This window comes from Lithobates pipiens, unplaced genomic scaffold, assembly GCF_037356315.1.
Source record: "Lithobates pipiens isolate NorthernLeopardFrog02 unplaced genomic scaffold, aLitPip1_a1.2 Scaffold_3, whole genome shotgun sequence".
NCBI classification, from domain to species: domain Eukaryota; kingdom Metazoa; phylum Chordata; class Amphibia; order Anura; family Ranidae; genus Lithobates; species Lithobates pipiens.
The window spans coordinates 156,722,513-156,746,852 of record NW_027507790.1 but is presented as its reverse complement, the minus strand read 5'-3'; the positions used below and the strand labels follow the sequence as shown (position 1 = coordinate 156,746,852).

The 24,340-nt window shown below is 42.0% G+C and overlaps 1 protein-coding gene across 12 annotated transcripts in view; it reads right to left on the bottom strand.

Moving 5' to 3' along the window:
• Positions 1-24,340, bottom strand: part of MEF2C (myocyte enhancer factor 2C) — a 367,493-nt gene that overhangs the window by 299,871 nt on the left and 43,282 nt on the right. For 11 of the 12 annotated variants that reach the window (XM_077462418.1, XM_077462422.1, XM_077462420.1 and 8 more), the window contains exon 2: positions 18,906-18,989. The gene's annotated coding sequence lies outside the window, so the exon portion shown is untranslated. Of the gene's footprint in view, positions 1-18,901; positions 18,990-24,340 lie in introns of all 12 variants that reach the window. The other variant, XM_077462415.1, reaches the window with a different exon arrangement.

Genomic DNA, 24,340 nt, shown 5'->3' with positions numbered 1-24,340 from the left:
TACGACCCCAAACATACAGCCAGTGTGTTAGATAAAAGCATATCCATGTGTTAGAATGGTCCAGTCAAAGTCCAGACCTAAATCCAATTGAGAATCTGTGGCAAGACTTGAAAATTGCTGTTCACAGACGCTCTCCATCCAATCTGACAGAGCATAAGCTATTTTGCAAAGAAGAACGGGCAAAAATGTCACTCTCTAGATGTGCAAAGCTGGTAGAAACATATCCAAAAAGTCTGTAATTGCAGCGAAAGGTGGTTCTGCAAAGTATTGACTCAGGGGGGCTGAATACAAATGCACGCCACACTTTTCACATATTTATTCGTAAAAAAAATTGAAAACCATTTGTAATTTTCCTTCCATTTCACAATGATATGCCACTTTGTGTTGGTCTATTATATAAAATCCCAATATAATACATTTATGTTTTTGGTTGTAACATGGCAAAATGTGGAAAATGTTAAGGGGTGTGAATACTTTTTCAAGGCACTGTATTTAGCGTACAAAAAGTGAAAACAATTGTAATGATGTTCTGACTCTGAAGGGTGATTTATTTCTGTAGACATTTATTTTCAATAGTAATTTTCTTTTGTATACTGCAAATATTTTGATATGTCTGAACTGACTGCAAGCTAAGCTTTCTATAGACAAACAAACATCATACTATAGACATAAATCTCATAAATTTCAGATTTTTGCACAGGTATTAAAAATGTCATGCTGATTCTTGGGAACCTTTTAAGCAGATTCTATATTTTTGTTGTTTTGAAGAATGGTTTAGGATCGTCTACAGACATAGGATAGAAGAAATTTGAGAGAAAATGATCATATTGCATGAGTGTAGACTTAGGTTGTGTTCAAGAAGTATGTGCGCCAATATTTAACACCTCCCCCCACCCACAAATACACACACGCGCATGCACACATGCAACACACACTGCTCCTATGTTGAAATAAGATTTAATCTCCTAATAATAACCATAGGCATGGGAAAAATACAACAGTTTAGAGGGTTTTTTTTACAGCCATTGTTATCAAATATCAGTCACAAAATATCAAAATATATATATTTTTTTCAATTAAAATAACAAACATGTCATACTTACCTTCTCTATGCAGTGGTTTTGCTCAGAGCAGCCCAGAGCCTCCTCTTCTTGGGTCCCTGACTGGAGCTCCTGCCCCCTCCATCCTGTTGAGTGCCCCCACAGCAAGCAGCTTGCTATGGGGGCACCCAAGCCGAGCTGCAGGTCCCTGTATCCATTGAGGCACGAAGCTGTGGTTCGGCCCTGCCCCCCCCCCCCTCTCCTGATTGGCTAACTGAATTTGAACCTGCTGGTTGCTGCCTGGCTCACCAGTGCCCATCTATGCTGACCACTAAACTGACCAACCTGACCATTACACTGAACTACCGGCCCCTACACTGACCCCCCTGACACATACACTGACACCTATATTGACCCCCCTGACACATAAACTGACACCTACACTGACCCCCCTGACACCTATATTGTCCCCCCGACACATACACTGACCCCCCTGTGACAGGTAACCTCTTGACACTCCTGTAGCTCAGCCTTACCTGTGTAGTGTAGCCTATCTCATACAGGACCACTTTGAGACAGCAGGCTGCATGCACCAGGGAGAGAAAACCAAGATAGGAGAGCCGCTCTGCTGCATGCATCAGGAAGAGAGAGCCAAGATAGGAGAGCCGCTCCACTGAGCGCCGATTTACACAGGGATCTCCCACTGCCCAGTGCGGCCACAGTGTCATTCTCGCCTCCTCCTGGACCCGGCAGCACCTATGACGGACGTTGCACATCCCACGGTCATAGCATTGAACCGGTGGAACGTCCTTCATAGGAGCTGGGTCACGGAAGCGGGACTTTTTTCATGTCACTCGGCCGCACTGGATAAGCAGGAGATAGTTCCCTGTTGCCTGTGTAAACAGCTCGGGGATAATAATGAATTTAGCAATATCGAGACCCTGGGATTTTTGGGACAAACTTGGGGCTCCAGTCCCCGTCAGCCCCCCCTTCCGACGCCACTGATACAGGGTCTCTGCTTTCACAAAATATACGTTTTGGTATATTCATGTTTAAAATTGTAATATTTAAATGTGCAAAAAATGAAAAAAACATGTCTCTGGCTCAATCTATACCTTGACTTGCCTCGGACTCTCACAGAGCAAAACCATTTGTAGTTACATGTTTGCCATGTTGATAGCAATAGGAGCTTGGGGGCATATTCTGGTGAATATTTACATGCACTGTAATTCTATTTTTACTATAACTATAATCTCCTAAGTACCACCATGCCAAAGTGACTGTTATTTTGTTGAATAGTACAAGATCTTATTTGCCTCAATGCTCTATGAAAATTATGATATGCTTTATTGGCTTTTTTTTTCTTATAAAAGTAGACACTTACCGTGAGTTATATCAGGTTGCTAGGCAACCCTGGCATATCACCCATTTCTCATTGTGATTAGCAGTAACATAATCATCTGTGCAACAAACACCACATTGACTTACCCTACTAAATGGTTCAGTAGCACAAGCAGCACAGGCATGTTATAGCAGGAACTCAGAGAACATGAACATTTAGGTCATGTGTGTAGGGTGTAAGGTCCAAAACACTTGGTAGTTATTCTCTGAAAGTCCCCTAGGATTAGATGACATTGACTAGCTTTGTGTTAGTTCCTCGCCAGTTTCCCAGTTTATTGTGAATCCCCCTTTTTTTTGAAGAAAGGCTGAGTTAGCCCTCAAAAATTAGTATGCTTAACTGGGCTGGTAGACTGATTGTACCAAAAAGTGGGATTGTCCTGCTGAAATATGTCCAAGTACAAAGACTATTCACTGTTGCTGAGCACGGGCAAGGATCACACCTAGAGTCTCCACCACTATCACTTCTTTGCCCCATTCATTACTAAAAGTGATCATTGCAATCGTGTTAGATGATCGTTGTCATTTTAGTGATCAGTTGACAAACAGGACTACTGTAGTACTGTTTTGTCATTAATATCTGTCTCAATATTCTTTTTTTATGGGTCAGGAAAAGACACAGTTCCTCATCACTGTTTAAAGAAAAAATACCAAAACTTACCAGTGATATTTTCCCACGATGTCAAAATTTGGATAACTGCCCATTAGGAGAAAGCATAATGTTTAATGTGTTGTGCATAACCATCGCTCAACCATGCTACATGGATGAGCAAAAACTGGGCTGCTGGAATTCATCATTTGTTTATGATAAGCATTATAATTTTATAGGAAAAATGTGCACAATTTACTAGCAAAGGTGGTTTGTTGTGGTGTACCTAAAAGATGTCATCCCAATGTTCTTGGGACAATCTAACTGCATTTAGAATTATTTAATGCACACACTATATTGAAGTAAAACTGTGTCACATGCACTGGCTTTAAAGGAAAAGTACAGTGAAAGCTCGTTTGGCTGTACTTCTCCTGTAGATCACAGGAGGGCAGTTTGTTCTGTACTCCTGTGATCTGTTTTCAGCAAACAGCGGCTGACGTCACAAAGCCAATACAGGCTCAGGAAAGATCGCGACCATATGGTCAGGATCCGCCCATATGTCTGGACCAGCACCCAGCTCAGCCTATTAGTGAGCCACTGAGAGCCTGAGCTGGCTGCTCCAGCCCCCTCCACAGCCCAGCGAGCACTGAGGGGGGCCGAGCAGAGACCGACAGTCCCCAGCTCTCTGCTCAGGGAGCTGTGAGCACTGAGCATGCTTGATTCTATGCATAGTTACATAGTTAGTAAGGTTGAATAAAGACACCAGTCCATCCAGTTCAACCTGAGTGAGGTGTCCACAATTGTCCCTATTCCTGTACATTGTACACTCACATTGGTCCCTACCCTCAAGGAGCCCACAATCCAAGGTCCCCATTCATATACTAGGGCCAATTTTGGACAGAAGCCAATTAACCTACCTGCATGTCTTTGGAGTGTGGGAGGAAACTGGAGTACCCGGAGGAAACCCACGCAGGCACAGGGAGAATATGCAAACTCCAGGCAGGTAGTGTCATGGTTGTGATTCGAACCAGCAACCCTTTTTCCTGTTAGGCAAGGGTGCTAACCGCTACACCACTGTGCCACCTATGCATTGAGATAAAAAGCCTTCTGCATGCAGCAGCCCCCCTCACTCCCCCTAATACTTACCTAAAGGTCCATCTAGATCCAGCGATGTTGCAGGAGTGTCTTGGCTGCCCGGGACGCCCCTCCTCATTGGCTGAGACAGCAGTGTGGATCCCACTGCTGTCAAACAAAGTCAATCAGCCAATGAGGAGATAAAGGAGGTGGGCCCACAGCTCTGTGTCTGAATGGACACAGGAATCTGTGGCTCGGCTCGAGGACTCAACAGGAGGGTGGACGTCAGCTAGGACATGATGCGACCCCGATCTTTGTAAAGAGCCGTAGCTCTTTAACCATGTGATCAGCTGTGTCCAATCACAGCCGGTCACATGTAAACACGGAGATGCCAGTAATCGGCTGACAGAGTGTGAGGAGAGGAGAGCCGATAAGCAGCATCTCCTCACAGAGGACATCAAGGGATGTAACCAGGGCACTGATCATCAGTGCCCTGATTAGAAAAACTATTAGAAAAACTTTTTTTTCAAACTTTTGTTCTTTTTTTAGGAAAAAATTAAAAACTTGTCTATTTAAATATGATCAAAAGAAAGCTCTATTTGTGTGAAGAAAATGATAAAAATTTCACATGGTAACAGTGTAGCCTGACAGCGCAATTGTCATTTAAAGTGTGACAGCGCTGAAAACTAAAAAATGGCCTGGGCAGGAAGGGGGTGTAAGTGCCCTGTATTGAGATGGATATACACATATTGATACATATATGCATATATTGAGATCTATATACTATATAGATCAGACCAAAATTAGAGGAGGAAAGAGGTACAGAGGGACATTGCTCCAAAATCAGGGCAGTCCCTCAAAATCAGGGACAGTTGGGAGCTATGTCTGTGTGGTGGCGTCACCCATAGCATTACTATGTGGCATCCATTGTCAGCTGTCCCATTTCTGCCCAGAAGCTGCTCCTGGGAGCTGTCCTGGAGCATTCTCACAATAGGTAAATATGAGCATATTTCTTTCACATGATAGTTAGAATAGGATTTAAAAGAGGGTTGGAGCAGGTTTAAGAATAGTTAGGAATTAGCCTGTAATTCCAATTTGCTATACAACAGCATACCATACAGGGGTTTTATAATTTGCCTTTTACCTTGGTGTATGCACGTTTTTTGATTAGTGATTCAGTCACTTTTTTTTTTTAATTTGTTTTTAAAACTTGTTTTGTGTGCATCTTTTGTGGTGCACCTCATAGTAACCGAGGGTATAGCAGCAGCATTATTTGTATCTTTAAGAATGCATCTAACTAGGATCATACCCACTGAACACAAGCATGTAATCGGATAGTGTTTGCCATATAAACACATCCACTCTCACGTGTGGGCACTCAATCCTGTTATTCCCTTGCAGTTTAGCCCTGCTCTTGTGTATTTTACTTTGTAATTCAGCCTCGCAGCTCCTGTAAAATGAACTATATCACTCCTAGCAACCAATCAGATTCAACCTACTTTCCCCAGCACACTTTAGAAGATAAAAGAGAGAAGAATATTGATTGCAAGCATGACAGAGTCACTTTTTATTATCATATACAATTATGTAAATTGCACGTTTGCACTTTTGATTATCCAGTTTTTGAATTAAGACTACGTTGTTCAAATACATTTTACTTTTGGCCTTGGGAGGGTTAAGAAGTAGCTTACATGTCGATATTTCATAGCAAAATAGAACACTTCACGTAAAGAAGAAATTTTCATTTCCGCTCTTCCACACAGGTAACAATTTTCTGTGTTGCTTTGAAAACTGTGCCCCCACCCTCATCCATCATCCCACTGTAATAATAGCAAAGCAGTGAGCTGAGGTCTTTCTTCCTGCTCCTGCGTGCTCTTAACCTGGGCTCATGCTGGGTGTAGCTCTTGAAATGCATTTATAAAAAAATATATTTTAAAGGGATCAGGGGTGGTTGCCAAAGCAACCCACCCAGGGATGAATCAAGGCTATAGATTAATGTATCTTTTTGATTGTTCGCCAACTGGATTTGTTCTTTAAGCAGACCAAGAGAACTCTCTTGTCATTTGACTTAAAGAGAATGTTAAGAAACTAGCATTAAGTAATTAAGATGTCATAAAAAATACGTTGTATAAAGCGTATTTCGGCATTGACTTCCACTGTGTAGCATAATCCTCTGTAAATGCTTAGAAAAACAGTCAATGTACAATAGATTCCATTGCATAGATGCTCAGGGGACTTTCAGATCAGGATAGATAGGTTCAGATTCACCAAGTAAAAAAACGATTAAAATCAAATGTGCAGATAAAAAATGATGATGGATAGCAAAGAAGGAATACCGGGCTATTAATGACTGGGCAATATTAAATCCTTTCTCCAGCTAAAACTTTTTATTTTGTTAGGCTAGAGTGGGAGAAGGGAGAAGGGTCTGAGTTTTTATTGCTGTAGTTTGTGTTTTATTGCTAATTTGGAGCTTCCAACAGAGAGACAGACAAAACGAAAAAACCATTTTTGTAGCATAAAGAACAGAACCTGCTGTTCCAGTGGCAGCCACACCTCCATTTTTTTCAAAGGGGGCCACTGGGACAGGAAATAAGGGAGTGATCCATCCACTTCCTTCCCTACTCTTTCCATAACTAAAGGAAAACATTTTTGGCTGGTCTTTAATGAAAGTTTATATCTTGTCAAGCTGCCCTCACAGATTTCTTCACAGTTCTTAGTGGAAAATACCTGAATAAGCACACTGTAACTGTATGAAACACATTCTACTCAATGTACTTGCTACTATCCTGTGGTGTGTGATCCCTCATTTTATGGAAGAGGAATAAAAGGACTTTTTTTATTCCAGTGTGCAACCACTTCTTTCTTCACACTCTAAGCCCTGATTGGCTGAAGCATTGCACCTGACCGCTGGTCAGGTGCAAGGCTTTGCCCAATCAGGGTACAGTATTGTGATTAAAATGCAGATGCACAAATCCAGTAGTGCTGCTGCCTGATGTTGGGAGAATACCGGAACCCACATAGTGCCAAGCATATCCATATTTACACTTAAGAAGGCTGTTGGACCTTTTTGATGAAAGTCTGGGAAACTTAATTTAGCTATGGGCAAGAGAACATTAGACTATGTATCACTCCTACTATAGTCAAAGCTCACTACTTAAAGTAGACCCCCCATGTTAAATGAAGGGTCCACTTTTTGGGCAAACCCTCTCCCTCCCCAACACAGATGGCTTTAAAAAACATTTGTAAACAACCAGATCAGCCGGGGAAAAATTGTGTATCTTGGCTCCGGCCTTCAATGCTTTCAGGAGGCACATTAACTTCCTGCAAAGGTAAGAGCTTGAAAAAACCCATAGGAAAATTCTCACAGGACATCTAGTGCCCAAATATCCCAGGAGGCAGTGGTGAGGCACAGTGACATCACCCATGCCTCCCAAAATTATATCAGGACGGTGCTGAGTAAAGTAATTTTTTTTTCTTCCAGGCAATCTGTTTGTCTACATATTGCTTTTTAAAGCCATCTGTGTTGGGGAGGCAGAGGGCTTGTACAAAAATGGACTTCCTATTTGGTATGGAAGTTATGCTTTAAGTATTTTGGGGCCATTATGTATTTTCATGTGGTATACTCTATTGACTTTGTTATTGACCTCTAGTCCTACCAAAGCCTTCATAAGAAGAAAAAAATGATTTGTTATAAATGGTATTTTGTAAAATCTGCAAAGCTGATAACACATGGTTGAACAAATAAACCTACAAAAATTAATAAAAACAAACATGAAAAGAAAGTAATGCAAGGGTAACAGAGAATTGCAAATAAACACTTACCAATACATTTTACTATGGCTAATATAAGCAGACCACACTTCCAGCAAAGTACAGTTGGTGTGTTTGTACTTTTGTTTTCCCTGTAAATATTAGAAGTGGTGGAATAAAATTAGAAATTTATTTTGGAATGGGTTAATTTGGTGAAGTTCCTCATTTGTATCTTTAAATGAAAAAAAAAAAAATGATTGTATATTTATTTCCTGCGGTAAAAAAAAGAAAGCCTTTTTTTTTTTAGATTCTACCAACCCTGTTAGTCCCAAAAAACCTCATCGGTGCACTTGTTCGGCATGTCCACACATGTGCTTCAAGGCCTTACAGATAAGCAGCAGAATTCAAAGCTATTAGGGTATTTGGTAATATAGTGTCATGGCAGTGATGTGCAAACTGCAGTAAACTACAGAAGCCAATCAAATGTCAACAATATTGTTGAATTGATGGAAGATCAGTGAAAGGTGAACTCTAAATTGTTTGATATGGAATACCTCATTTTGCACTTTGCCTTTTCGAAAAAGCCCAAACAAGTTTTGTATAAATATGAACATCTAGCACTCTAATTACTCTAAAATATAAATATTACTTTACAAGAAATTTTTATTTTATGCAGTGCTAAATTTGCATCATAATAGTTAAATCCCTGCACTGGAAATGCATTGCCCTAGCCCAGTGATGGCGAACCTTTTTGAGTCTGAGTGCCCAAACTGAAATAAATAAGTTGGTTTTGTGTTGTAAAGTGCCAACACGGCAATTCGCGAGAGAGGGGTGCTGAGCAAAAGAGAGGGTGTGTGTGAGAGAGAGGGGGGTTGTGAGAGAGAGAGAGAAAGGGGGGTGTGTGAGAGAGAGAGGACACATAGAGAAAGGTGACAGAGAGTGAGGGGGGACAGATAGATAGAGATAGGGGACACACACAGAGAGGGGGGGGACACACGGGGGGGCAGAGAGAGAGAGGGGGACAGAGAGATGGGAGCATGGGGGAGGGGTGTGAGATGCTGAGAGAGATGGAACAGAGAGAGAGAGAGAGAGAGAGAGATGGGACAGAGAAAGAGATATGGGACAGATAAAGGGGAGGGCACAGAGACAGAGAGAGGGGGGACAGAGAGAGAGAGGGGACAGAGAGAGAGAGAGGTGACAGAGTGAGGGGGGACAGATAGAGATAGGGGACACACACAGAGAGGGGGGACACACGGGGGGCAGAGAGAGAGAGGGGGGACAGAGAGATGGGGGAACACAGAGGGGGAGGAGTGTGAGAGATGCTGAGAGAGAGGGGGCAGAGAGAGAGATAGATAGATATGGGACAGAGATAAAGGGGAGGGCACAAAGAGAGAGAGGGGACAGAGAGAGAGGGGAGGGCACAGAGAAAGAGAGAGAGAGAGAGAGAGAGAGAGGGGGCACAGAGAGACAGGGGGACAGAGAGAGAGAGAGAGAGAGAGAGAGAGAGGGGGGGCAGAGAGAGAGAGGGGGCAGAGAGAGAGGGGAGGACACAGAGAGAGAGGGGAGGACAGCGAGAGGGGGGGGGGGGCAGAGAGGAGGGGGGACAGAGAGGAGGGGGGACACAGAGAGAGGGGGCAGAAAGAGGGGGACACGGGGGCTGAAAAAGAGGAGAGCTGAGAGAAAGGGAGACCTCTAGCTCTGTCCTTATCTGCAATCCCTGCTCTGCCTCCCTGCCCCAGTCTTTGTCTGCAGGTATTCAGTGTATAATTGTGCCCGGTACCTGTCTCCATCCCTGTTCCATCCAGCGGCTCCCTCACAGCCTGCGCCTCTCGCCTGTCCTTGTCTTCTGGGCCCATGGTCAGTCTGTTCTTTGGGCCTCATTGTTGAAGGAGGTTTGAGGAGTCCAAGCTCCGGAAGGCACCAGGGATGCTGCGCCCCTCTTCAGCCATACAATGAAGCAGTGAAGCTCTTCTCTCCTGCCCGTGCGTGCTGTCAGGCCTGTAGCCTACCACGCAGAGAATGTGGGGCTGCCCACTCACTCGTGCAGAGTTTCCCGCACCTCGCCGCTGCTTGCTTCTCTCCCTCGCGTGCTCTCAGGTCTGTAGCCTTCCGCGCGGAGGCTGCGGAGCCACCCACCCACTCACTCGTGCAGTTAATTTCCTGCACCTCGTCGCTGTTTGCTGCCATGTTCTCCCCACCATGAACCAGGACCCTCTCGCGTGCCCACAGAGATGGCTCTGTGTGCCAGCTGTGGCACGCGTGCCATAGGTTCGCCATCACTGCCCTAGCCTGAGAAAACTAGGACATATGGCATCCTTAATGTGTGTGATGTGCACAGACAAACCTAGGGAGGACCAAAACACCTCTAATAATGTATGGCAGCAAAGACACATGTGTTCATGTTTTATACAATTGTAGTTTAATGTGTCAATTAAGGATATATACATGTATTTAGATTATTATCAGCAGAACATTACAAAATTATATTACAAAATCACTTTTAGGTCTTTATTGGAGAGTCAGATAAACGTTATCATTGTCAATTACATTTCAATTAAATAAACAAAATTGAAATGTTAAAATGTTCTTATAAATACAAAGCTTAATGTTCACTCAAAACTATGTGTAATGTTGAATGTAAAATCACCATGCACCGTTCATCTCTAGGGACCTCTGTCAGTGAGATCTCGGAACCTTCTAGCTTCTACATAAACTGTAGTTTTTCTCTCCTGTGGGTATGAGCGACACAACACAGAAGGGGCAAGCCTTTGTGCCAGCAGGACACATTAGTGAAATGTCTCCTGACACTTAATTTGTCTTACAAAGTCTATCTCCACCTTTTTAGCCCTTGATGTTGTAGAGTGCTTTTATTGGAAACAGCCTTTGTGTACCTGTGCTGGCAACAGCCCATTGTAATAATAGTTCAGGTTGGAAGGTGTTCCATTATCATACATGAGGCTGATAATTTTCTTGGTTTCCCAAGGTGCACCAGCTGATGTGGCTTTCACTCTCTCTGCTGAATTCTTTGTTCATCTAAGATTATGAAGGCAGGTAATCGGAGCAATGAGGCCCACCTTTCAGCAAGACTGTGGTTAGATCAGTGTGGTCAGACCTAATCTAAAACATTTAGGGATGCAACTGATATCCCTGAGATATGAAATAATAATATGTGATTCAGATGTACTGAAATGCTAGATTTGGGTGAACAGAACCATTATTTTTTATAGGTAGTTATATAGTACCATCAATTTGCATATATATTTTACATTTACATCAGTCCCTGCCTTCAAGGAGCTTACAATCTAACGTCTCTTACTCACATTCATACGCATACTAGGGACAATTTAGACAGGAGCCAATTAACCTATCAGCATGTCTTTGGAGAGTGGGAGAAAACCCAAGTACCTGGAGGAAACCCACGCAGGCACAGGCAGAACATACAGGCAGGTAATGTTGTGGTTGGGATTCCAACCAATGACCCTAGTGCTGCTAGGCAGAAGTGCTAACTACATAGCCACTGTCCTACCCATTGTGAAAAACGTATTCACTGCCATAGTGGTCAGTGAAGGCATGATGGGGCTTAAGCTACTCATATGGTTGGTCTAGGCAATCTTACAGCATGTCTTTGAGATTGGTGAATTATATTGCTTGGGAGGAACAGCTGATTAAGTAAGTTAGCAAATCCTGCTCTAATTGCTTTTGTTCCACCTGCCGATAAGCTGGTGTCAATGCCTGCTGCGCCCTGCTCACTTCGAGTGCTTTGCATTTACAAGATGGAAAACTACATGAAAAAAACTGATTAATGGACAGGCATACATTTGAATCAGTAGACAAACACACAACTCCCATCCCCCTTTTCCCCACACAAACACAGAGCAATCTAGAATACCATTACCAAATATTACAGGAGAGCCCACCACGCTAAAGGGAAATTTCTCATAGCTTGGTGAATGAGGCGAAGCCCTGCTTACTTCTATCATCCAATCATGTGCAAGCAAAAATACTGTTTCTTTTTTAATTTTCCTTGCATGTGGTTGGGTAATCTTTGCAAAGTGATTTTTTTCATGACATTCAATAAGCTAAGAGAAAACTCTGTTGCAAAGGGAACAGCCAATTTTCCTTTAGTAAATCAGCCCCAATGAGTTTTCAGCAATATGAAAAGCAGACCCGTTTTATCAAACTAGTCTTAACCATATGTTTTACTGTTCACTTCTATTCACATTGCAGAAGACTTTTCCCTTAGCTTAGTGAATATGATGAAAATTCACTTTGCAAACAATTCCTGATCATATGCTGATCAAGGGGAAAAAAAAAAAAATTATTTTGGATTGGATGATGGGAGTCAGCAGAACTTCACTTCATTCCCTAAACGAAGTGGAAATTCCCTTGCAAAGCGAACAAGTTATTTTTGCTTTGCAGTGCTACATAATGATTGTACTTTACTGCTCCTTCTCACAATGCATATCTATGAGCCAGCCAATTCAATAAAATTATTACTTTTCTCATGAGATATCTTATCTCAACCGCTGTTAAGAGAGCCAGGGATTAATTCTTTACCAAATCTCAATGTTTACTACACATTTATAACACAGACTTTATAGTAAGACTATGTAAGAACGAGCTTGCAAAAATTTGAAGATTACAAATCTCTTTAATGTAAAAACTCCAATAATGACATAAAATATGTGCTCACTAAAAATACACTATACTTTTTCTTTAAGTGATAACACTTGCTGAGCTATATGTGATTACAGGGTAACCAATGGAGCGTTGCCCCATTAGGTGAAGTACAACAGACATCATTATATGCAATCATTAAAGCATTGTGTCATTGCATAAAACACCAGCAAGGGACACAAGACAAGCAGAATGATTGAAATCAGCAGAGCATTACTTGAGACCTGTAAGGCAACACATTACACTTAAGCCAGTGATCGGAGAAATGGATATATTTAATTACTTGTAAGCTTGTTAGCTTGGGTATGTTCTACCAAATTTGTGCCAAACAATGTCAGTATAACTTATATTGTTAATTTTTAGGATCTAGGGTGATTTTTCAGTTAAAGCTGGTTTAGCTGCTAGGATGACTGGTAATATTTGAGAAAGTATGTATTATTTGGAAGTTGGTCATAACTCTGCTTGATGGACAGAGATAATTGAGCCCTGAAGGCTTAATAAGGGGACGTGCATTGCTGTCTGCCTTGGCAGTAGGAGCCAAGTTGTCCAGGCAGAATAGCTGATTTATGAAGATTGGTGCAAAGAAAACGGAAACTAGATTATGAGCTGTCCTCATGCCCACGGCTGTATTTACCAAAATGGCAGTTGCAGGCCTGTGCCTAGGGCAGCAGGTATGGAGGGGCAGTACTAAACATAAACATTTACAAAGTAATAGTTTTTCCCTTGCTTTGTTTTATTCTTTCTGTAATCTTGGCTGTATTTTTATGCAGCATGTTGTGATACATCACAGCACATTGTGATGCGCTGTAGAGCATAGAGTTAAATGAAATATAATTTTGTGAAATTTCAATATAGTTAACAAAATATAGAAAAAAAGTCAACATTTTGATGCATTGTAACAACTCATTGCATTGCCCCTACTACACAACCTGTGGGCGTGCGTTATACAGATGAAAGCATGCACCTTCTGAATGGGTCTTTACTTTAGAAAAAGAAACATAAACTATCTCTCCTTTCTCTGGTTTGTTGGTCTGTACATTCAAAAATTATAGGCAGACAGCCTGCTTCTAGCACTAGCTAGAAAATAATTGCATAATACAAAGAGAGGAAATTGCGCCCAAATGTGTTATTATTTAGGTGTGCTCAGGGCAGCAAGATGTCTAAATGCAGGCCTGCTTATACCAACCAGTTAGGATTTGTGTTTTATTGTCTGCAAAAATTAGACAAAGTTGCTTCATTGTGTCTATTTGTATTGTTCGAAATCCAATAAAAACTATTGTACAAAAAAAATAATAATAAAACAATATATAGCAACATCTACATTGAGACCATGAGGACGTAAGCATTTGAGGTGATAGATCCATTGCATATCTTTTTTAGACAGGTTCCTTGCTCTGTTTGAGCCCCTTAATGAGAAAAACCTCTATCAATGCCCCAAAACTGTTGTGACATTGGATACTTATTATGTATTTTTCTATAATTCGACGACTCACTATGATATTTTTATCAAAAATTTTCCATATTTTGAATGTGTTCTGCTATATGTTTTTTCAGATGTCTCTATGTGTGGCCAACATATTATAGCCCACACAGGCATTGGAGGGCATAGATGACATGTATTGTTTAGCAAGAAATAAAATCTCTAATCTCTTAGTCCTCCTCAATTCATAAAAAAAAATAGTTATTTTATTGCTATAGAAAACAGTTACACTTTGACACATTTTTGTTTGCTTCAACATTCATAAGGCAACCTCCATGGTAGCTTATTTGAAAATGTAGTCATAGATGGGTACATGGGTGGCAAAGGTATATTTAAATGTCTCTTTGGCTTAAAATATCCATAAAGCCAAGCATTGCAAATAGTAGGGATGGTCTAAAAACCCTGTTTTTATACTATGGGGAGGCTTTCCTTTAGTTTATGTCCTATACTCCTAACTTATATCCCCACATGGACCTGAGGTACAGAATGGATCTGTTTCCCAATGCCCAGCTCTCCGTTGGACAGCATGTAAGTTCATTTTGTTGACACTTATCTGTACTGAGAGTCACTGCTGCATTTGAGGTCTGTGTAGGCATACGAGGTAACAGAGAGGTTTTGTCTAGCAAACTCAAACTAGTAATTTATATACAATTTTTTTTTATCTATCCTTCTATGCAGTAACAAATCTCAAATTTTACCAGGTTTGGGAACATCAATTTCAGATTTCATTTGCAGGAATAACAGCAGTCAGGAAATGTGATATCACATCATTCAAATACAATAACATGTTTTAATTGCAATTGTGTCTTAATGGTTGAAATTCAGTCCAATAAGAACACGTAGGTCCCATGCACACTGGACGTCTTGCTAACCCTCCTTTCCGTCTGGCTGCATAGTTTTGGCAGAAAATACAATTGAAGCTTGTAAACACGTGTAAGCACATCACGTGTAAGCACGTCAAGCGCTTGGGCATTAATTCATTTAATTGGCCAGAATAATAATTTATTCTGGCCATTTAAGTGAATTAACACTCAGGCGCTAAACACACCTAGTGCTTAGGATTGTTTAGCTACATTTAAACATGTTTAGGAGAGTCAAGCATTTTTTCTGCTAAAACTCTGCTTCTCCTAGACATACTGGCTGTGGTTTTTTTTTCTGCCTCTAAACCTCTCTAAAAGCCTATGTGTGCATGGACACTTTAATATAGAATGGTTACTTAACCCATATACTCCATAACCCACATTTGAACCACCCGCTCCTCTGGGAAATGTAGCCTGACCGGCGGCATTCGGGGACAGCTACGGACGCGGCACCTCACCTCATTGCGCACGCGCGATCTCCGCGGGTGGCATGACGTGCTGACGTCACGCCGGTGCTGCTCTCATTCCGTCATTTCCGTAATGTCACTTCCGGAACGCCGGGGGGGCCACATGCGGTCGGCCATTATAGCGACCATGGCGAACAAACGGAGGGCTGGGCGGGGCCCGTCTGTGGCAATTTGGAAGCTGACACAGCTGGGTAACTATTAGGTATATATTATAAATACTCCACCCTTAGGGAGGATAATTTATCCCTCCCGGTATAGGAGATTATCCTTACTGACTTCTTGCCATGCAAAGGGTAAGTCACCTCTTTGATTTCACAGGCACTTTAACCTATACCATAGGTTATTATGCTCACTATTGCCTATTTATATTTATCCACAGACTAAGGCCTCCTGTTCCCCATCGGATTATATAGGAGCGCAGGGTGGGAGTCCTTAGGACCCCTGAGGCTGGGACTATAAGTTTTTATTTGTTCACGCTTAATACTTCTCCAGGCCTATCTTTCAAGGAATTCTCATTCACTTGGAAGACGTATATAGGTAATATTTCTTCCACTTCAATAACTTGGACAGCCATGTCCTTTTAGTGTTCACTTATGTATGTGGGTGCTTTTCTTCTTTTTCACTCACTACCTTATTTCTTCGCTATGTGGGCATGGTATCAGGGTTTCTTATTTACATTCACTCATTTTTACTTCCTCTTCTTTCCCTTACTTCATGCACTTTATTGGATTCACTAGTACACTACCTTTCCCTTCCTTTCGGCACTAATTGTCAGTCTCTAATTATATTTTCACATATTACTAGGGTGGGGCCCTCTCCACTACTTATGGAGTGGGCAATACCTAATTAGCTGTTTTGCATCCTATTCCGCTGCAGGTGCGTCCCATCTGATCCTTGGTTGTTGACGCCTATATCCCCCTCCGTGTATCACAATGGAGGTGGATTTATGTATGTGATCCCTCGTAAGCCATACCTCTGGACTCCGTTCCCTTCTCTTCCTTTTTGGTTGGTTACAGCGATAAATGTCAACTTTATGATTCTTGGCACATATATACAGGGCGGGAGAAAAGTGGTTTGGACTACCTGTGTCTCCTAAAGAGGATCTCCACTGTGGACCATATTTTTATCGTCTGTGATGCACATCAATTGGTAATTATATAATATTGTGATGCCAGATATATATTTTACTTACAGCAAACTGTTCTTAGCATATCATGATGAACAATTTTTATGTATATCTATTTATAGTTGTTTTTTTCTTCTATAATAGACAAACCTTCTGAAGAAGACCCCTGTGAGGGTCGAAACGCGTCAATGTCACTTTCTCACTGTGTATACAGGTGTACAGTGTCCATGTGATATAACCATTTTTTGTCTATATATGTACATTCATATTATGTTTTTTATTGCCAAGTGGAGTTAAATTCTTGACTATTGTGTCATTTATTCAATTCTCTTTTTTTATACTAATAAACATTTATATAATAACTAATTCGCTCCATTTTTTTGCTTTCTCAGTAGTTAACTCCTACTGTGCACAAATATACGCTTTTATAGATATTATATTGCTGCCTAAAAACCCCACCCCAGGGGATATCTTTCTCTTTTTTGTTTTTCAATATAACCCATATACTCTTCCTTATTTGAATCTATAGAAATAGATCTTGTTTATATCATTTTAATGTGCTGCCACTAATCTAAATGCAATGTTGCTCTAGCTCACACATACAATTTAGAACCTGGTATAGAATGTAGGTTTCCCTACCTTTACAGCTACATTTATACATTTAACCAGAATCTACTGAAGCAGTAGCACCAAGGCTGTTTCCTGCGGCTTTTCTGGGTTTTGAAAGCATCTGAATGAACTATCTGTCTGATTCTTGTTTTTTGCAGAAATATAGCTAATTCTTCTTTCAGGCACCTTCATACAGAAGGCCCTTTGTGTTAGCAGTGATAAATGATATGATAAGTGATATGATGGGCCATATCTAACTCTATGCTTACAGGGCAAATTATATGCAGAGCTACCATCATTAAAGTAAACCAGCAATCAGAACCCTTACCTTACTTCTACATCCTGCTTTCAATTCCAGAGTTCTGTTTTTTTTTTTTATTTGTCCAAGGACTTATTAAAGTCCAAATCAGCGTGGTGATGTCACTATGACACATGCACTTGCTCATGGGTTTTTATTTAAGCTCCAATTATTAGGCAAACTTGCATTGGCCCATTCAATGAGGGGCAGGGGCAGTCCAAGAACAGAATTTACTTTAATGGATTGGCTTTCCCCCAGGTGTATTTGGGGCAAACATCCCCTCATATTCCTGGTTCACTTATCATTGCTGTTGAATTGAAGAATGCTTAGACTTTGTATGTTCTTGAGCTTTGCTTGGATTAGCTACAGGCAGAACCTCTTTTGTACTAACTGCCATTGGTACTGACTAGACTATCATAGTTTCATAGTAGGTAAGGTTGAATAAAGACAATAGTCTATCCAGTGCAACCTGTGAAGTGTCAATGTGAGTAATCATTTCCCTAATCCCTGTATGTTGTTTTCATTAAGATGTACATCCTAGAGTCTTTTAAAAATACCAATACTGCCTGCTGACACCAACAATTGTGGAAGAGAGTTCCACATCCTTATTGCCCTGACAGTGAAAAAGCCCCTACACAGATTAAGGTTAAACCACTTCTCCTCTAATCTCATTGCATGGCCCTGTGTCTTCTTACACTCCCTATTCTAGATGACAACTGTCCTGGATTTGCTGGCACAGTCCTGATTATGTTGTGTCCAGGGCTGCATGCCAAGATAACAGCCCTTGTCTGATATTGGTGATAGCACCACTCAAATGCCACTGGACTCATAGCCCACTATTGCTGCCAGGTGCTGGTATTCTACAATCAAGGCCTATCTGGGTGAAACGCATCAGAGGGGTGTATCTTATGGGAGGAGGTTGAACTGATGCCCGTATGTGGTTCTTTGTTACTAGGGTGAACATTAACAGTGTATGGCCCTGTTTCAACACTTTGTGAATACCCTTGTCTGAGATATTGATCATGTGCAGTAATTTAAAAAAGGACATTACAGCTATGATGGGATGGCCCCTGCATAATAATGGGTGGGACCACTCATAAAGTAGGCATGATCTATGCAGTACCATCCAGAAAGTGGGCATGATTCAGGCTGGACTTTCTGGAGAGAGGGCATCACATGTGTGGGTCATGGGCTTGGGGGGGGGGGGGGTGCAGTGTCTAGGGGACTAGAATAGATTGTGACAAATATGGACTACTCAGTTTTTTATGGAAACGTTTTTCCATAGCCAGTTGGCAGCATACTTATAAAGTAGAAATTATTTTTGCAGTATCAAGCAGTAGTGTCCACACTACATTTCTGTAAATAGGTCACATATGTGTCATATGCCTGTGCTTGGAGACCTTGAAAATAGTTTATAGCACCCCATATTAGGTCATAACCTATAGGTTGAATACTAACTGATAAAGTGTAGATACATCTATTGACAGCTTAGAACCTTGAAAAAAAAAAAAAGTTAAAGAGAAAAAGTCTCACCTACCGTTCACACCTCAGTTTCCAGATTCAAGACTTTACAGCTTGTCATTTGCATTGAAGTTTCTTCACAGTTTCTTTTATTCGGCACCTTTAAAGATATATATTTACAATTTGAGAATGACACATGATTCATAATTAGTTCAGTTTAGCCTACAATAAGGAAAAAGCATGGAAATATACAATTATATTTTTTTAAGCCTAATTCCAGCCACATTTTTTTTAAATTTTGCAGAGTGGGGAAGTAAACATTTTTGTAATTTTTTTTTTTCATTTCTCTCATTGGAGAAATTTTACATCACTTCCTGTCCCTGTGGCTCCTCTAAAAGAAATGGGGGGGGGGGGGGAGGAAGGGGGGAGCTGTTGTTCCTGGGACAGAAAGGCTCAGATAAAAAACAAAACAACAACATTGTGAGGTGTTATATCTCTTCTAAATGTTTCAAAAAATGTGTTTGTGTTTCTGTCTGCTTCCCTGTTGATAGATTTTTTGATCACTTCCTATCCTAACAGGAAGTGAGGGTAAATTTGCCCAGCAGGGACACAGAAAGCAATAGAAACTTGACAAAGCTTTATCCCTTATCCCTTTCCAAAAATAAAAAAAATTTTTGTTACATTTGGGCTTTAAGGCTCAATTCGTCTTTGGAATACATTGGCCTAAAGTAAGAAAAAACAAACATACATGTAGTACAGTAATTAGCGATGCAATGAATTTCCAAAGTGCTGCATAAAATAAAAAACAAAATAAGGCTTGAACACGAGCTGTCACCGGAGCCAAAAAAGCAGAATGCACCATTGAAAGGCCCTGTGATGAGGAGGATTTGGCTCATTGATGAGTACCAGAGTGTGAAACATACATAAAAATGTACCTGTTCCATGTGAGAGCAATGGTGGAGCTGCAAATGGGCCTGATTACTGAATAGAGGAGGAGTGGTAGAAAGCAGCATTTACATACAAGCCGGTACTTGAAGAGATCCATCACACCTTAAAGCCCAGCTCCAGGAAAACTAGAAGTCCTCCCTTGCAGTGGGGTTGCACCCATACTGTAAGTCTAAGGGACTGGAAAAGCACTTTTACTTACCTGATTCTCTGCTCCCACGGATGCTGTTGCCCTACACTTCAACATTGGACTGTCCCTTGGCATCTTTACATCCATAAGCCCTGCATTAATCTAGATCAGCCTTTCTGAACCTATTCAATGCAGAGGAACCCTTGAAATAATCTCAGGGAACCACTGTTAAAAATGACTATATATACAACTCATGATACATTACTATTATGGTCAGTGGGAAGAATGCTCCTTACAGTTGTGGTCATTGGAAAGAATTAGCCCCTTGTAGATGGATAAAAAGATCAATGGGGGTTGATTTATTAAAACTGGAGTGTGCAGAATCTGGTGCAGCTCTGCATAGAAACCAATCAACTTCCAGATTTCTTGTCAAAACTTAATTGATTAAGCCAAAGTTAGAAGCTGATTGGCTACCATGCACAGCTGCACCAGATGTTGCAGTTTTAGAAAGCAATCCCCTGTGTCAGTGGGAACTTACCTGACAAGCAGAAATATTTCATTGCTCAAGGAACCCCTAGCAACCTCTGGAGGAACCCTAGTTGAGAGACCCTGGTCTAGGTGATGTCAGACAACTCTAGACAAGGGGTATCAAAACATTCAAAACAAAGGCCCAGTTTACTGTCCTTCAGGCTTTAGAGAAGTTGGACTGTGGCCAGCGGGAGTGGAAATTTTCCTGGCGTCAATGAAAGTAAAACATCACCACATTTGGTATTAGGAAGGAATAGTGCCCCATCATTGGTATCATTGGGAAGAATAGTGCCCCATTCTTGGTGTCCATGGGAGGAATGATGTCCCAACATTTATGTCAGTTAGCAGGAAAGCGCTACCCCCATAAGAGTTTCTGGGGAATGTTGGTTATCTCCCATCCTGCACAACCAACCATATGAATTCTCCATACACTCTGTCAACAAGCAGTCCTTGCAGCTTTGTTTTTTTAATTTATTTTTTTGATTAGAGGGATTTGAACTTGGATGAGGAAGGGTTAATATGGAATGCCCACATCATCAGCAGAACATCCGGTGTGTATACACACTTCTTTCTTCTACATTGTGCATGGTCTGACAAGCATGTATTCAGAGCAGATGCCCTTTGCAAGCAAGGACCACGGGCCCCTTTTGGTGTAGCAAAAATAGAGGTCATTGATGCTAGCTGTCCTTTCATATAACTACTGCTCCCAGTACCACCTCTTCAGGGACTGCCAGCCTTCCTGGCTGCAACTGCCCCTTTCACTAGCCCTCCTGGCTAAGACTCCACAGTCCTCCCAGACTGACTCTGCATCCATTCCAGACTGCTTGCACCCAGTACCTTCAGGCATGCCTCTCAGTTCTCTGACTGTATCACTCACCAGCCCTTGTGGCTGTCTTCCTTCCTGGAGATTTGCCCAGCAGTGTTCTCCTGCTTTCCTCTCTTTCCTCCTGTGCCTCCTGGTCAGGATCCCTCTGTGTGTTATGTAGAAGGGGCCCTTCCACACCCGAGCCCAGGCCTCAGCACACCCCCCCGGGGTTGACCCTGGGTATTTGAGGGAGCCTGCCCCTGCCAACCCTTCTGTTGGAGATTGGTCAGAGCCCTCAGAACACTCCAGCTAGCTCCTCCTAGACTACTCCAGTTTCCAGATAGCAGGGGGAGTCACCAGAGAAGATGCTGATGAGCCATCCAGCCTGTCTGAGCCACTAACCCGACCCAGAAAAAAAAACACATAGGCTTGGCTGCCAGCCTGAAAATTTACCTACACTAACATAAAAACCCGAGCACTCTAGCAACACAGCTAGGGGGTGCTACGGCAGAATAGTGTCTTACACCAGTGGGAGGAATGGTGCCCCAAGGACAGGATAAAGGCAAGAAAAGGGCTGCCTTCGCAACAAACCCTTACAGTGCAGGCCCAGCCCCACTACAGGGGAAGATTTCTACTGTTCCTGGAGTTGAGTGTTTACTCGACAAATAGTACCCAGAGACTGCACTTTTGCCACACCTTCCTTCAGATGTATAATCATACCAGTAAAAACAAAAAACACAATAAAGGCAAAAATGCAAGTGTTTAATAGTGGTGCATGTAGAGCACTTCAGCCATATATAGGGATGATAGTGGGATAGTCAAAAAATTAATTGGCTGCCTAAGGCCCCTTTCACACTGAGGCGTTTTTCAGGCGCTACAGCTCTAAAAATAGCGCCTGTATAGTGCCTGAAAAAATCCGGCCCCTTTCACTCCAGTGTGAAAGCCGGAGGGCTTTCACACTGGAGCGGTGCGCTAGCAGGACGGTGAAAAAAGTAGCAGCACCTTTGGAGCGGTGAAGGAGCGGTGTATTCACCGCTCCTAAACCGCTCCTACCCATTGAAATAAATGGGACAGCGCGGCTATACCACCGGCAAATCGCCGGCAAAGGGCTGCTGCAGCTGTGCTTTGTGGGTTATTTTAACTCTTTTTCGGCCGCTAGCGGGGGTTAAAACCGCCCCACTAGCGGCTGAATACCGCCGCTAAAGTGTGAAAGGGGCCTTAATGCAACGTACCACAGTTCTTGAAAATGTTTGTTAACACAGCGCATTGTTTTAATGGACCTATAATTATTTCTCAGTATCTCAGTCTTCTATACTATTTTATATATATGTCTTGCACGGGACAGGATCAAATGTAACATTCACAAACATAAAACACAAAATACTGAAATAGCTAGAATCCTGTAAAAACGGGAAGCAGATTTTCATGTCATCTGTAGTTTTTCATTTTCTGCTAGATTTTTGCAGTATTTGAGATGCAGTGCTGAAAAGTGCCTCTCCAAAGTTATGTTAACTGTCAAAAAGCCTATGCAGCTGCTTTGTAGATATCCCTGCATGACCCGGCCCCACAACCAGCAGAAAGCTGTCAGGTGGTTTGGAAGCTAAGCTATCAAGACACAGAGTGCTGCAATATCATTCATGCCAGTGTGTGGCATCACAGGGGCAATGGAAAGTTGCCCAGTTGTCAATCATGATTTTGCACATATGGTTCTGTTGATGCAAAAGGACGTTTTTTTCTGCCAAAATCTAATTTATACTATAGTGTTTTCAACTGTCTAAATAGACTAACTGACAAATCACTGGTTATGAACACTTGGTTTAAAACGCAAGACAGAAAAGTCAGACAGAAGTGTTCTGTATATTGATTTAAAAATAAAAGAGGGCACCTTGGCACAGGCTGTACAACATGGATCCACAGTGAAGAGCAGCATGCTGAGAGTTATTAGCAGATTACCACTGGGCAGGAGGACAGCAACACAAATAGTTTGCACAATACATTATTCAATCTATTCTGCACTTAGTCGTCATGCTGCTTCTCTGATGCTTGCTAATCCTGCATTTACCTCTCTTTTTTCTTTAATATTTTTTCTGAACTGCAGCAAGAGAGAAGGCCAATCTATACTAATCTGGATTCCCTCATAGTTCAAGGACATTGGTTTACTTATTTAACAGTAGTAGATGTATGTTCTACCCAAGTGATATTTTGTTTTCTAAAGTACAATGTATCACAATAAGAAACTGCGTTGTTTTTCCCTTTTTTACATTATTTTTGCATTTTGTTACTGCTGATTTCCCATACCCTCTTTACAGCCACTTCATGTCTATGTGCACTCCATGACGTTTCTCAGTACAAGTTTCCTGATGGTGACAAGGATGGAGAAGATCATGCCTAATATAATGTATGTTGGAACAGCCACGTGTAGTCTCCAATCTAATTTTGTGTAACATGGTGACATCTGCGGAGCACAACTTGGTAAGTGGGGCAGAGTGTTGTAACCCTATAATAGAAAGTGCTTAAGCAATGACCTTCATGGTGTATGCAGCACCACCCTCTGTGAGGGCCCTGGAAGATGACTGACCCCAAAGGCTGCCCTGACCTTAAAAGCCTCCCAACAACACCTCTGATAACCTAGGTTTGGAGATATTTCAAAGTGATAATGCAATTACACAGACACCAGGCTGTAGAAAAGTAAACAAGTATTTTATTTAAAGTGGTTGTAAAGACACAAGGTTTTTTACATTCTATTGATGAAGGTAAAAAACCTTCTGTGTGCTGCAGCCTCCACAGCTCCCCCACAATACTTACCTGAGCCCCCGCTTGATCCAACGATGTCCACAAGACATCCTGATTGGCTTTGGCAGCAGTGGGAGCCAATCAGGAGCCATTGGCTCCTGTTGCTGTCAATCACAGCCAGTGAGCCAAGCAGGAGACGGAAGGGACGGGGCCGAGCTGTGGCTCCCTGTGTGAATGGACACACAAAGTCGCAGCTCAGAAGCGTGCCTGCTTGGGGGTCCCCAGAGGGGCACCAGCAGGAGGGAGGAACCAGGAGCACTGGCAGGGGACCTGAGTAGAGGAGGATCTGGGCTGCTCTGCGCAAAACCAT